A 13,893-nucleotide genomic window follows, 5' to 3' on the forward strand; every position below is an offset into this window, starting at 1 on the left:
CTATCCTCTTTCCCCATCCCTACAGCCAACTTCTGCTGACGTGGTTTAGCACACAGCCCTGTTCCAGGTGCATAGGAGATCTTGCTGCTGAGCAAGTGTTGAAAACAGTACATGATTAGCACTGAAGACACAGTTAGAACATGATCAGGCCCAAATCTTTTCCTCTCTTGTTTTTCTCTGGAAGAGTAGGGAGCCAGACTACTTAGCCTAGAGCTTCCCAGCTCATGTTCCCCACAGGGATGGGTTACAGGTGTATGGAGAGAAAAATGTCTCTTGCCCCTCAGGGTGGCTGGGCCAGGGTTGGAACCACCCAATCCCCAAGGACCAATGACCTCCGTCCATTACTCCAGTGCGCCTTACAGATACACCATGTGGGTCCTGTGAGTGCACACACTGCAAGGGGAAATGGCATCTTTTGGATTTGACATCCTCTCTGTGGGCAGAGCAGGAAAAGCCAGAACCTGGAGTCAGGAGCTGTATCCCAAACCCATCCCTTACACCTGTGTGTCTTTGAGCAAATCATCCAAACTTTCACAGCTTCTGCTTCCTTGGGGATTTTTCATCTTCTTCTCCTGTTTTGTTTTGTTTTGTTTGGTTTTACACTGGCTTATTTAGGGTTAGGCAAAAGCTGTGATTTGAGGTTTCCAGGCCCTTTCTGACTTTGGCCACAGCAGCTCCCTTTGGTTTCTTTTATATACTGGGGTAGCTGAGGGGCCTCCCCTGGAGAAGGGATTCCACAGCTGTACCACTGCTGGGCTAGTGACATCCATGCCCCCTTTCTATGCTCAACTCCTCTGAGTCTATGAAAAACTATTTCCTATCACTCTGTTAAAAGTAAGTACATCAATGCTCATTAGGCCAAAACTTTTTCATTCTTAAAACAGATTGTTTTTCTAATCTGGTAACTTGATCATTTGGTTTTCTGAGAAAGTAGAGCCTCTAGGTGAGGTAAAGGCTTTAACGATGTGAGTGTAAAGTCACCCAGTGGACAATTAATACCTTCACTCCTCCTGGAAGATGGTGAATGTCTTTTGGGAGCATAGAATGCCATCAATTTTATCTTCAGGTGGCTTGTTTCTCCCCCTTCCTGTTAAATATTACGTGATTGTGAGCTGATTTTAGAAAAATACAATCTGCAGGATTTGTGCTGTTCATTTCTTAACTCAACAAATAATTGCTAATGGTGACCATTCACTGCTTGCCCAGCAGTCTAGGTTTGACTTGTTGTGGATCAGGTGATCTCTACTGACTCTTGCTAACACTCCCTTTCACTCTACATAGTGGGAACCTTCTCTCTGCTCCTCCTCCAGCTGTGTTAGTGGAGATTCACAAATGATTCCTCTTATTCAAAACAGAGAACTAGGGTAAAACAACCTCCCAGAATCTCTGTTTCTGAACCTGAAGGTGGTTAGTAGTAAATAAAGGAGGTTGGGCCCTGAATGAATTACAGAATTCAGAATCAAACCCTCTAGCTCAGCCCTGATTCGATCTTGGATATTAATTTGTAGAAGATTCTGAATTCATGCTTTATCCTCTGCTTTTGTGTAACTGTGGCTTATAACAATTTTATAGTCTACATTAAGATTTTTGTCATTGGCATGCATCTTGACCGCTGCAGAATGCTGCTTGCTGGGTCAGAGATCACTCTTTGAGGCAAGATTTAACTTGATGAATGAAGATAACTTTTAGGTACAAGGCTCCTCCTTCATCATTCACAAGCAGGATTTATTCACTCATTTCCACACACTGGCTTCTGTCACCATCCAGAGAACTGGAAAGAAGGGTCTTGTTTATATAAGGTGGTTGTAAAATGAATCCACCCCTACAGGCCTTCTCCTTTGCCACAGGAAGGACTCCCAGACACGCTCTGCACCCTATAAACACACCCTTTCATCCACACTTGGCACGCCTTCTCCATTTAAAGCCTGTGAGCTCCCTTACTCTATTCTGACCTGGTAAGGCTTCTTTCTTCATTTAAAAACTTGATGTGGTTTCTGGAGTCATCTCTCTCTTAATCTCCAACCAGAACATGGTAAGATCCCATTTAAACACAATCTCTTCCAAAACCTTCACTGACCCCTGCGTAGAAATACACTCTCCTTCCTGTTAGTGCCTATGCTATTTATCCATAACCTCTCTCCTTGCATGTATCACTTTTTACCCTGGAATACAGTAATTTTTTTAGTGCATGTAGCACTCCCATTATTACTATAAACTACTGAAGGGCAGGAGCTCTGCATCTCCATCAGGACTGGAACTAGTGTGAGGCCACTGACGTGTTGACCTCAGATACAGAATTTAAAAGGGCCCCCCCCCAACAAAAGTCAAAATAAACCATACTTTAATGTGACACTCTAAAAAATGAGTGAAAAATCTGTGATGAACAATATATCAACATTATGAATAAAGACAGGATCCATATTTTTCCTTCTACTTTCCCTTTTCCTTTCAATTTTCTCCTTTTGCCTCAGGCACTAGTATGGCCTGGCATAGCACTGTTACTGATTCTGTCTTTACTACACTTTTTTTTGCATTACTTTTGATTTCTTAAAATATTGCATTAAGGTGTTATTTATCTTGATTCCTGTTTGTGTGTATGTGTGTCCCCTTAAATGATGCCCCTGGGATGAGTGTCCCACTTGCCTTACCCTGGGCCTGGCACTGATCACTATGGCTACTAGCACAGATCTTCGCCTGTCAATATGCACTCAATCAGTATTTGATGAATGAATGAATACAAGCAGAGATAATTTCAGGTGCTTTTTTCTTTTCTTTTTTTCTAAAAGCAAAATAACATCTAACCCACAACCCGACATCTACCAGAACAGAGAGAGGGAACAGTGAGAAAAGTTATAGTGGTCTCAGGTGGCTGTCTGGGATCACAGTCAGCACTGCTTCTGCCAATTAAAATCATTTGTCATGGGCTTCTTTCACTGTCCCAGAGCACCCTCTCCAGTCTTGCTTGATTTCATAAGCAAACAGTTCTCAAGGAGTTAAATAGCCACGGAGGTACAGAATTATCTTTCGCCTTCTTCTAATGAGTTGTAAGTCACAAACAACGAAAATAGCCTCTTGAGAAGCCCGAATATTGAAAGCAGTGTCTACTGATGTGCTTCTGCAGAGAGAGGAAGAAGGCAAATGGCTAGAAGACCAAGAGGGATGAGATCTACCTCTGCCAGTTCCAGTACCCAACGTAACAGAAAGTAAATTTTCATCTCTATGCAACAGCACAGACACGTAGGAGGGATTCTTAACTGTCACAGGAAAAAGAAACAGGTCATGAAGGTGTTGAGTCTGAGACTCACACATACCCTGAAGATCGTAGTTGATTTCTCAGTGTATTCATCACCATTTATCTTTAAAAGACAAGCACGACCATTTGTGAAATCCTCTCACAAAATCATCTCTAGAAAGTTGAGCCTGTAATAACAAAATTATTTCTATGCCTTGGTAGAGGGCCCACGAAAATAATATTTTTGATTTAGTTACAGGAATTCTCTTCAGCAAACAATACTGCTAAAGTGTTTTCTCTGGGTTCTGTCCACCTAATAGTTACTGTTTGTAAGTGGGGAAAATGGATTTTGTTCTGTTACAGTTACTATGATTTATACTTTTTTTTCCTGTTATCAAATGATTATTAAACTTTATCTTCACTCTTTCTAACCTCAAATAGTCCAACTGTTCAAAAGTTATCTAAATTACTTTAAAAAAGAATCTAAATAATCTACTCCCAAATCCTAATCTAGAAGAAAGAAAATGATTCTTAAGAGACTGCTTCCTTGTGTCTCTGACAGTCTTCCAATCACTTACTTTCCATTTAGTTTCTTTGTGGTTTCATTGTGAAGTGACTGAAACTTCATTTCTATTATATTCTGGAAATTTGGGGATCTGAGATCTAGCAATGTATTCATTTTAAGAAATTACCTTACAGGAAAAATGTTAAGACATTCCCTGGAGTGTTCCTAAACCAGCCTTGCTAAGGTGCGGGATTTGGACTCCACATTAGTGAGGGCCTGCTGTGTGCTCACCACCATGCCTGGCAGCTTCTGCTGTCATCTCATTTCACCCTTTGAAAAGTCTAGAAGGAGAGCAGGTGTTGTCAGGCCCATTGTGAATAAATAAAAAGCAAGACTCAAAGAAGCTGTAATGTGCCTAGGATCATAAGACCAGTAAGCAGGGGTGAGGCCAAGACTTGGCCTGGATCTCTTACCTCCACTCCTTATTGCTTGTCACATTGGGTACAATGTCTGGGTATTTTCCCAGCCTGCCATTGATCTTAGAAGGAAAATTCTGCACTGCTGCTGCTCCAAGAGATACAGAGGATGCATTGATCCAACCCAATGTGTTATGTGGTTGATTTCTAAGGTGAAGTGAAATCAGTTCCAAAAAGATGTGAAGGATTCTTTCAAACCATTTGAAGAGATAAGCACTGTCCACCCAGTGTTAAGACACTATGTGTACCTTCCCTGAAATTCCATATTTATTAGGGACACTATTTCTGTCTCAGAAAAGTCCTCCTAATTTCCAAAGTGGCTCACCAAGAGTAGGTTCCAGATCATCTTGAAAAAAATGGTAAGGTGATTGGGTATAAGAAAGAGGACAATTTTATATCATGAAAAGGAAAATACACGAACGTTTATATGTCTGAATCCAATGATATGTTGTGCACAGTTTTGTGTGTGTTGGGGTTGGAAGAATATGTGTCATGGAAATTGAATGACACTGGGAAATACATCCTAATTACTCAAGACCATATGTTTTTTATAAACAAACAAACAAGTAGTCATCGATTCAACTATAATGGATAAAATCACTCAAATTAAAAACAGTACAAAGGAAGTCAAGTAGAACAGCACAGTACAGTAGTTAAGCACGAAGTAGTTAAGCTTGAAGCCAGTTGCCTGAGTTTATAACTCAATTTGCTAATTACTAGTTTTGTGACATTTGATAGGTCAGTCACTTAAAAACAAAATAAAACAAAACAAACAAACAAACACTGTGTGTTCAATATTCCTCTCTGTAAAATGAACACAATAATAATAAGTATGCATAAGGATGTTGCGAAGGTTAGATGAGAAAGTGCAAATGAAATGTCTGATACGTCACAGAAGTGTGTTATAAAAGAGAAAAATATATGTACCATTTTTGAGCTCCTTCTAATAGAATAATATATTTCTCAGATTCAAAAAGTTGGGAAAGAGTTAATCACAACAGAATTGTCACCAGGCTTAGAAACAGAGCAAGTGATTTTACTACTAGAAGCCAGTATGAACCCAATAACGCAGTATGGGGAAGAGAACATCTAAACAATGTATAGTAATAATTGGGATATCGTTGAGAGCCGAACCCTCAGAGCTTCTACATGCATTTAACAATTAGTAGGTCAATGCCCTTGCTCAGTGGATCTCCACTAATCATATGGGAAGCACCAGCAAAATGAAGAAAAACCAGCAGATGCCTTTATAGGAAATGAAATTAAAGTGGAAAGGCCTAAGATAACATTTCCATTGTGCCCTTCACTTACATTGGGGAGTTAGGGCCAGACTGGGAGGCTGGCAGGGAAACAGCTTGGCACTGCAGGCCACGTGGGGTCCATTTGCCAACAGGACTTGTGGCTAACATCCATTGGTAACAGATTTCCCAGAGTCACAGTACTCTTTCAGATCAGCATGATTCCGGATCACAAGATGGATGGGAAGCCACACAGCCCTGGGGCCTTTCCATGAAGTTCAAGATTACATCGTCTGTAATGAAACAACTTTGTATCTCCTCATGGCCACAATTACTTAGTCACTGATTATACAATAAACTCTTCGGAAATAATTCACGAAGATAAGAAATCAAACCCCACCCTTTTATGTTCTGAGGCATGCACCAGCTCCACCTCTTGAGAGAGCGAGGTAAAGCCTATTGCGTATCTTCAGCCCATGGTATTTTCTGGCAAATGTGGAAGACCCTCAGTGTTGGAAGGTGGTCTGCAGTTCCACAGGGAGACAGTACAATGGGTGTCTGCCCGGGAACAGCAGTGCCTGGCTTCAGATACAATTTCAACTGATCAGCTCTACAGCACTGGGCAAATTACTTAATTTCATATGTATCTCAGTTTCCCTATTCACCAAATGGCAGTAATAATAGCACCTACTTCATAAGGTTGTTGGACTGTAGTGCTAAATAACCATCAACTACAATGCCCATTCTCCTGAGTCATTCACCTTTTCGATAGCCTAGCAAAAAGTTCTTTGAAAAAATGACAATTACCAAAAAAAGGCATATTTCACATAGATAAAATAACTCACATTGTCTCTTACACATGACAGGGACCTTGCCCATGACTGTGGCCCTCACATAATCTGAGTAACCATTTGGGTTTTCCTTGCTACATAGTGCTTCTTCTGCAAATGGTATTGTCCTTTGTGAACCCACTGCTTTTACCTTATCATTGGCAAATACTTTCCGGGTTTACGTGAAATGTATTCACTGGCATGGGGAGTATGGATGGGGTCCCTCCTTCGTGGAACTTAGATTCTGGTTAGGCAAGGGGTAATAATAAAACCTAAGAAGGGTTAGGATCCCAAACTCAGAGTTCAAGGGGCTCATGTGTGAGGAACTCTAAGGGGAGGGAGAAAGAAGTAAAGTTTAAGCTCAGAACTGAAGGGGGTTGAGAGTTATGCTTGAGAAAGAGCCCCAGGTAGGTGGACAAATATGGTTCCAAGACCTAAAAGGAAAAGAAGTTTGGAGTTGAGTGCAGCCAAGGTCTTCCACCCACCTGCAGCAATGTAAGGCGGCAAGAGGATGATGGTCAGGCTGACCTAGGCTTGGAGGCCATGTCAAAGGGTCAGACTTGATCCTGAAAGTATCAGGGAATCACGGAAGGGTTTCACGTTGGGAGTGAAATGGTCTGACCTGAGGTGAGGCTGGATCATTTTGGCTGCTCTGTGAGGCAGGAGAGAAGGTGGGGATCCTGGTGGGAGGCTGTGGCTGTCGAGTCGGCACAAGTGCACCATCCTTTAATGATTCTGGCCCAGACTTGGGTGGTTTGGAGGTAAAGAGGCAGATAGATTTGAGAATCATTTAAACATTTGACTTAAAACTAAAGCTAGCCCTCCCTGCCCCACAAATCAGCATACGTAGCAACATTAACCTATAGTCAGCCCTTCTGCTACCAACACCCAGGGCATTTTTAGTTTGGAAAAAGAAGGGACCTGGTATCTAAAGTGCAGCTTGGGGGTTTTCTACTGAGGTCAATGATCTGCACTGCTCTGCCTGACCCATTGCTGCCTCAGACACTGCAGGCTGCTCAGCCTCCTCTCACCCTAATTACGCTTATCATGCAAAGCCCTAATACAGCCAGGAAGGGCTCAACACCAGTCCCTCTAGCCAAACAATCAGCAAACTAAGATAACTTTAGAGTGTCAAGCCCAACTTTATGACTCCTTCATAGGCACCAAGGGCATTGTCTCAGTAGCCTCAGCCACCAGACAGGATGGCCCAGGGCTGCTTGTTCCTTGACCTGCTGGGGCCAACTGTGACTCATCTGTTTACTGCAGAGCAAAGGTAACTTGGGATGCACAAGTTGACAGCTGTCTCCCAGCAGACAATCAGTACTAGAAATAAAGGCACTGGACTTTAACTGGAAATGTTTCTACTGGCACAGACCCAGGCTGGATGAGGCAAGGACGTGAGAGATGGCATGCATGTATTTTAAACAACTGGGGTCCTCACAGCTGACTGGCTACTTCAAGCACTCTTGTTATTATCTCACTGAGCAGCTTGGAGGCTAGTGATGTCACTTATATGTGCTCTGTTATTTACAGTTTGGATATTTTAGCCCCATAACCATACTTCCTTTCTTGGCAGAAGGAAGATTAGGAGCAGCAATAATATTATAGTAATATTGGTATCATTTATTAATGGGATAGTCTATTCCAAAAGCAGTATGCCACTCAGGTTATACACATTGCCTGTAATCCAGTGGTCACAACCTGGGGTTCGCTTAGGAATCACCCAGGAGTCTTCAAAATACTGGGGTCTGGGTCTACTCTCCAAAGATTGATTGGGTAGAGCCAGGGCATTGGCACATTAAGGCTCCCCAGGGAATTCAAATGTGTAACTAAGGTTGAGAACCACAGCTTTCATCATCACAACAACCTGCAAGGTAGGAATTTTTAGCTTCATTGGATGGATAAAGAAAATAGGGCCCAGGGTCAACAGACAACTTGTACAAGATCAGAGACTTCAACCTTGAGTCTCTCTGGCCACAAATCCCTGATGCCAATTTGCTTCACATGTGTTTCATGAATCCTTAAGTAAAGAGTGAACAGACAGAGCACACAGACAAGGAAAAAGGAGCCCAGGGCAGCAGCACCCCACAGGAGCTTTGTGCACAGAAGGTTCCACCGCCACCCTGAGCCACCTATACAGCATGGGGGTTGCCTGCAGGTGAGGGTTCCAAAAGGAGAGTAGCCCAAGTGAGCAAATAACTGGTCTTCATGGTTGCAGCAGCACCTGGCTTCCGTCCAACCCTCAGAAGCTGGCACAGAGGAGAGACGTTTGGTGGAAAGTTGAACAGGGCATGGCCTGACTGGGGCAGGTAACCCTATGCACACTCAGTTACCTGCAGAGAGATAAACTTCCTTCCCCAGTGTCTGCCTTGTCATCCTGCACTGTGTCAGCTCAGGGCTTGCACCAGGTTCTCTGGGCTGCCTCTAAATCATACTTCAGGATGTTGCAGTCAACTCAAGAAGGTCATGTTGATTGATATATACTGTCGAATGGGAAGGAAGCATCCTCTGATTCTTGTTTCCCCAACCTAGAGCACCTTTAGCCATAACTGTCTGAAGTAAATATAATCAGGTGGGATTCTGAAACTGCAGCTTCCTTCTCCTCTGCTAGAAACCCACCAGGGCAGAGCCTCAGCTCTCAGCCTCCTAGAATGAAGCGTGAACCCAAAGCAAAGAGCTGAACTGCTTTCACACCTCTGACTTCACAGACAAAGGTGAATCTCCTAAGGTATTTCTGGTATCCTTGCTACCAATGACTGAGAGAGCATCAAAGTCTGAGGGGTGACAGAGGAGAGGGGAAGTTTCTGGAGTCAGGTAGGAGGTATCTGGCCCTCTCTGTACTCCAGATCTAAACCCTACTCTAGTACTCCCCACAAAGGCTTGGATTGGCCACTTTTGTTCATTTATTCACTCAACATTTATGAAGTTTATAGCACTAGGGATTCTTAGCAGAGTAAAACCGGCTCTGACCTTAAGTAGCTCATAGTTTAGCAGGAGAGAAGTCACCTAAAGGGCAAGTGTGATGTCAGAGGAAAGCACGGGTGTGGTGGGAACACAGGAGGTAGGAGGGTGAGTGTCCAAGAGGGGCAATTCCTGACTTGGGGGTTACTAATACCTAGCAGGAGTCAGCCAAGTGGAGAGTGGGGGAAACAGTTTTCTAAGTGGAGGGGGCACCTTCAGCAAAAGAGCAAAGATTCTGTCCTTTGCCTCAATAAAGGGTGTTCCTTGTTGAAAGGTCACCCTGGCTTAGCTCCAGAAACTCTCCCTTCTCTGGACTTCAGGGACTTGGACTTCTTTCTCTGCATTCAGGCCAAAGGGCTGAGTCTGAGTGAGACTAAATTCCTAACTCAGACTTTTTTTTTCTTCAACAGAAACATGCAGTTCTGAAGTCTTGCCAGCCACACCAAAGAGCTTTTCGCAAGAAGGCACAGGCCAGGTAGAGGCAGCTGTGCAGTGGGAGGACTGTGATATTTTGGACTAGAAAATAAGACTCAAATGAGGCCAACAAAACACGGGCACTGCATAAAGGTGTCTTCTCCCCACTTTATAAGCCTTATGTGTGATAATATTCAATGCCATAACAAGGCAAGTGAATAGGTCCTTGGAGGGAGGGATAGCTGGATTTTAATCCTGGCTCTACACTAAGGTCTTGGACTACTTATTGCAGGTCTCTGAGCTTCATAGTTTTATATATAAAATAGGATGAAGACCACCCCCAAATGCACTTTGATGGTGAGAATTAGGTGACATGACAACAGAAGGGCATTTAGAGCTTGGCACAGAAGGGGTCTCAACAAATGGTAGCTGTGTTTCATCATTCATTTGAGAACTGATGTTTGGATCCTTTTCTGCATCTTGAAACATCCCAAAATATTCCTCCTTAAGCCTTTCAGTTGGATACTCATTGATACTTCTCTATTCAATTTATACTGCGAGCAGGGGAGTGAGACTTGAGCTTGGTTCCATGAGCAAGGGTGAAGGGTATAGGTCTCCCAGCTTCATTTCTGTCTCCTCCTCACCTGGAGAACCATGGACAATTCTCTTCCCAGGTCACTTGACTTCTGCGTGACCATGACTTTCACCTTCTGCATTTTGGAACAATATACTCATGAATGCTAAGAAGCTTTTCTTTCTTTCTGCCTGTGCTGATCCTGTCTACTATATAAGAAAAATCACAATGGTTGTCATAGTTATGCTCTTTGCTTCCTGAGTTGAATAGCACCGGTTTTGATGTTATATTATATTGTATTCTGGATCTCTCTTTGATGGTGGGTTAGGGAGAAGGTTTGCCAATTCTTTGTGTTACAGTTCTTTTTAAATAAATCCTCAGAATTAAGGCCATTTTATTACTTTCTTTTACTTTTAAATATAAATATATATTTTAGAAATATATATTTTATATATAAATATTTTTATATAAATATATGTTTTATAAATATATTTTATATATAAATATATATTTAAAAGTATATTTTAAAAATATATATTTTATATATAAATATTTTTTATATAAATATATATTTATATATAATATGTATTTAAACATATATATTTTAAGATATAAAATATATATTTTATATATATAGATATATATATTTAATGCTCACCAACTTTAAAAAAAACATATTTAAACACCTGGAGTCTTCCACATAGTGATATTGGGAAAGAATCCAGAAGAAATGGAGGCCACGGGAATATCTTAGAAGGCAGGGCTTGAACACAAATTCCTTCTGCTCCATTTGCGTTGTAACCATTTAAGGTGAAGCCTTCTCAGCTCCTACCAGGACTGTTGTAAGAACCTTGCGCTTGTTCTCTGGCCTCTTTCCCATGCAGTGTGTGTGCTGCTCAAGTATCTCAGTTGTCATGTGATATGCCAGCTCAAAGTTCCCCAGTAGTTCCCTACAAAACCCATTGTCCTCAACCAGACATTCAAAATCCTTTACTACCAGCTTCCTGCTGACTTTGCAGGCACTTGACCCCGTCGAGTGGGTTTGCTCATTGTCTCGGTGTGCTGTGAGAGTGCTTAAATACCTTTATTTTGTGCCTTAGAGTTATGGATCTCTCTGTCTTCCCCCTTCAGAAACCATTTTCCTCTTCCTTGTCTGTCCAAATCTCACCCATGTCCTTTTGTACTGTGACTGGAAGCTCCGTCTCCACGTAGATGAAGACTGCACAGGGCTACCTGTCTTGATGAGTAGCCATGTTATGCTCCATTTCCCTTTGAGATGGATGGAGATTAATAAGATATTCCTGGGCCGCAAGGTGCCTTGTTCCCCACTTTTTCTTTGACTTTCACTGGCAGGTCTACTATCTTTCCCCTGCTCTGCTCCGGCAACTTCTTAGTCCCCTTTCTTTACAAATCCAGAAAGGACTTGATAGCACAGAGGTTTTGTTTCTTCGTTTTAATCTATGTCCAAGCACATTTGCATATAGTTTTACAGTTTTGTCTCCCACATTGTGTACCTGTCCTCCAGGAAAACTTCCCTGAGCAGGCAAGGAGAAGGGGAGTACTGACGTTTCCTGCCTGTCTGCTCTGTGCCTCTCCTGGACACATTTGGTGCATGTAAATTGATCTACAAGCCTGTCAGGAGGTGTTTTGATCCACATTTTCAGAAAAGAGAACTGAAGCTCAGAGAGGGTTAATGACTTTCTCTGGGAGCGTGTGATACCAGATATGATGCCAAAGATGAAAAAAAAATTGTCGTGGGATGGAGCTTGTTAGAACAGGCTTCACAGCTGTGGTGGGACCTGAGCCAGGCCTTGGTCTGTTGGGCAGGAGGAGAGAGCACCGTGAGTGTGAGCAGCATCACAAAGATTTGAGACTCAATGTGACAATGCGATCCTTTATGGCTTCCAGAGATTGTACCTGATTTCCTTTAAGAATGCATATTAAAGTTAATTGCTTGATTTTGAGCATGCGAACGCTAAAATGTGCTAGAACGGTCAAAGTTCAGGGGTAAGTGAACTTTACTGCAGCATGTTAAGAACAGAATGAATGCTGACAAAGAAGCAGAGACTTTTTACTTTTAACTGCAGATCAAAAGAGGACTCTTAACACAAGGTAGCTGAAACTGGGCAAACACACGATCCCAGATGGTTTTATACAGCATAAAAATGAATGAGCCAATGTGGGTTCATCGATGGTAACAAATGCACCACTCTGTATGTGTGTGAGGGGGTATGTGGGAACTCTCTGTACTTTCTGCTCATTTTTCCTGTGAACCTAAAACTGCTCTAAAAAATACAGTGTATTTTAAAAGAAAATTAAATTAAATGTTTAAAAATTTTAAATGAGTGAGTCTAGTTACCAAAGCTACCAATTGTGGCCTGAGGGGAGGGGAGGACGCACCCTCCTCTTGGTGTTTTGGAGCATAGACTCCTTGCTCAGCTATGTGAGCTTCATCGTCTTTTATTTTTCCAGCTCACTGGGTAATGAAATGCTTATGAGCACTGAAGGCCTAAAAAAACAAGGCATGAAATATTAACAAAAGGAGGAAGGAGAAAATGAAGAGAAGGAAGTGGAACACACTTTATAACCTGTATATTGAAAAATAAAAAGCTGGCTGCACGTAACAGGTTGCAGAAGCATAATGATGAGGTGTGCAGGAAGAGGAGTTTTACAGAACATTTTACATCTAGTGACCATGTGAAGTTACTTATCTCTCTAATTTTCTGTTATCTCTTCACTAAAACAGAGCTAACAATACCTGCTTCATATGGTTATGGAAAGGATTAAATGAGATAAAGTATATAAAATGCTTAGACCAAGAGCCTATATTCATTTTTTAAAAATATTCATTGAGTGCCTATTCTTGGCTAGATATCAAGGCTTCGGTGATGAGCAAAACACATGATTCCTGATGACCCACTGAGTTTTCAGTCTAAGGGGAAAACAGATGTCAAAAAAAGAAACATAAAAATAATTATGAATTGTAGAGAGTTCAATAAAGAAAAAACTCAGAGTGATGTGAGAAAATAACAGGACCTCTGAGTAAATGATCAATAAATAGTAGTTAAAGAGACTTTTTTTTGTAACTATGACAGACTAGCTTCTATTAGACAAACCCTTCACAAAGAACAACTGGGAAAAAAATGGATGATATATTTTAAAAACTACTTGAAGGATTATGAGAGCTATCAAGGCAGCAAGGGCATCAGTAGACAACATTCCAGACAGAAGATAAATACAAAGAAGTTAAGATCAAAATGCAGTTCTACTCTGTCCTTGAAGCATTAGCCTGCTCGTAAGTGACTGAAGATAGTTTTCAGCAATCTCATGAACAAAATTGGAGGTCATGGCTCAATGAGGATAGGCACTGAGAAACACCCTAGGCTTTCAGCTGGGATCCCTCAAGGACAGCACTCTAAGCATAAAGGCAAACTAGGTATAGACCAGCTCTCACAAAAAGCAAAATCAGCTTAAACCCGGTTGGACTAAGGTGACTTGGTTCACTTAACTGCCTGGCATTAACCTCCAGGAAGAAAAATAACATCATCCAGAACTTCAAATAATCTCTATAATTTTTCAAAGAATAAAGCCCAACATTCTTTTTAAAAATATTCTAGAATATGAGGAGATAAGCCAAGTGACCAAAAATCATTCAGAGACAAT

General features: G+C 41.7%; 1 long non-coding RNA gene across 1 annotated transcript in view; it reads left to right on the forward strand.

The window, feature by feature from the left end:
• Positions 1–10,019, forward strand: part of LOC111523108 — a 39,524-nt gene extending 29,505 nt beyond the window's left edge. The window contains exons 3-4 of the long non-coding RNA XR_002725438.1: positions 8,893–9,018; positions 9,653–10,019. This is a non-coding gene — a long non-coding RNA (uncharacterized LOC111523108). The remainder of the gene's footprint in view (positions 1–8,892; positions 9,019–9,652) is intronic.
• The last annotated feature ends 3,874 nt before the right edge of the window (positions 10,020–13,893 follow it).

This window comes from Piliocolobus tephrosceles, chromosome X, assembly GCF_002776525.5.
Source record: "Piliocolobus tephrosceles isolate RC106 chromosome X, ASM277652v3, whole genome shotgun sequence".
In the NCBI taxonomy this organism is placed as follows: domain Eukaryota; kingdom Metazoa; phylum Chordata; class Mammalia; order Primates; family Cercopithecidae; genus Piliocolobus; species Piliocolobus tephrosceles.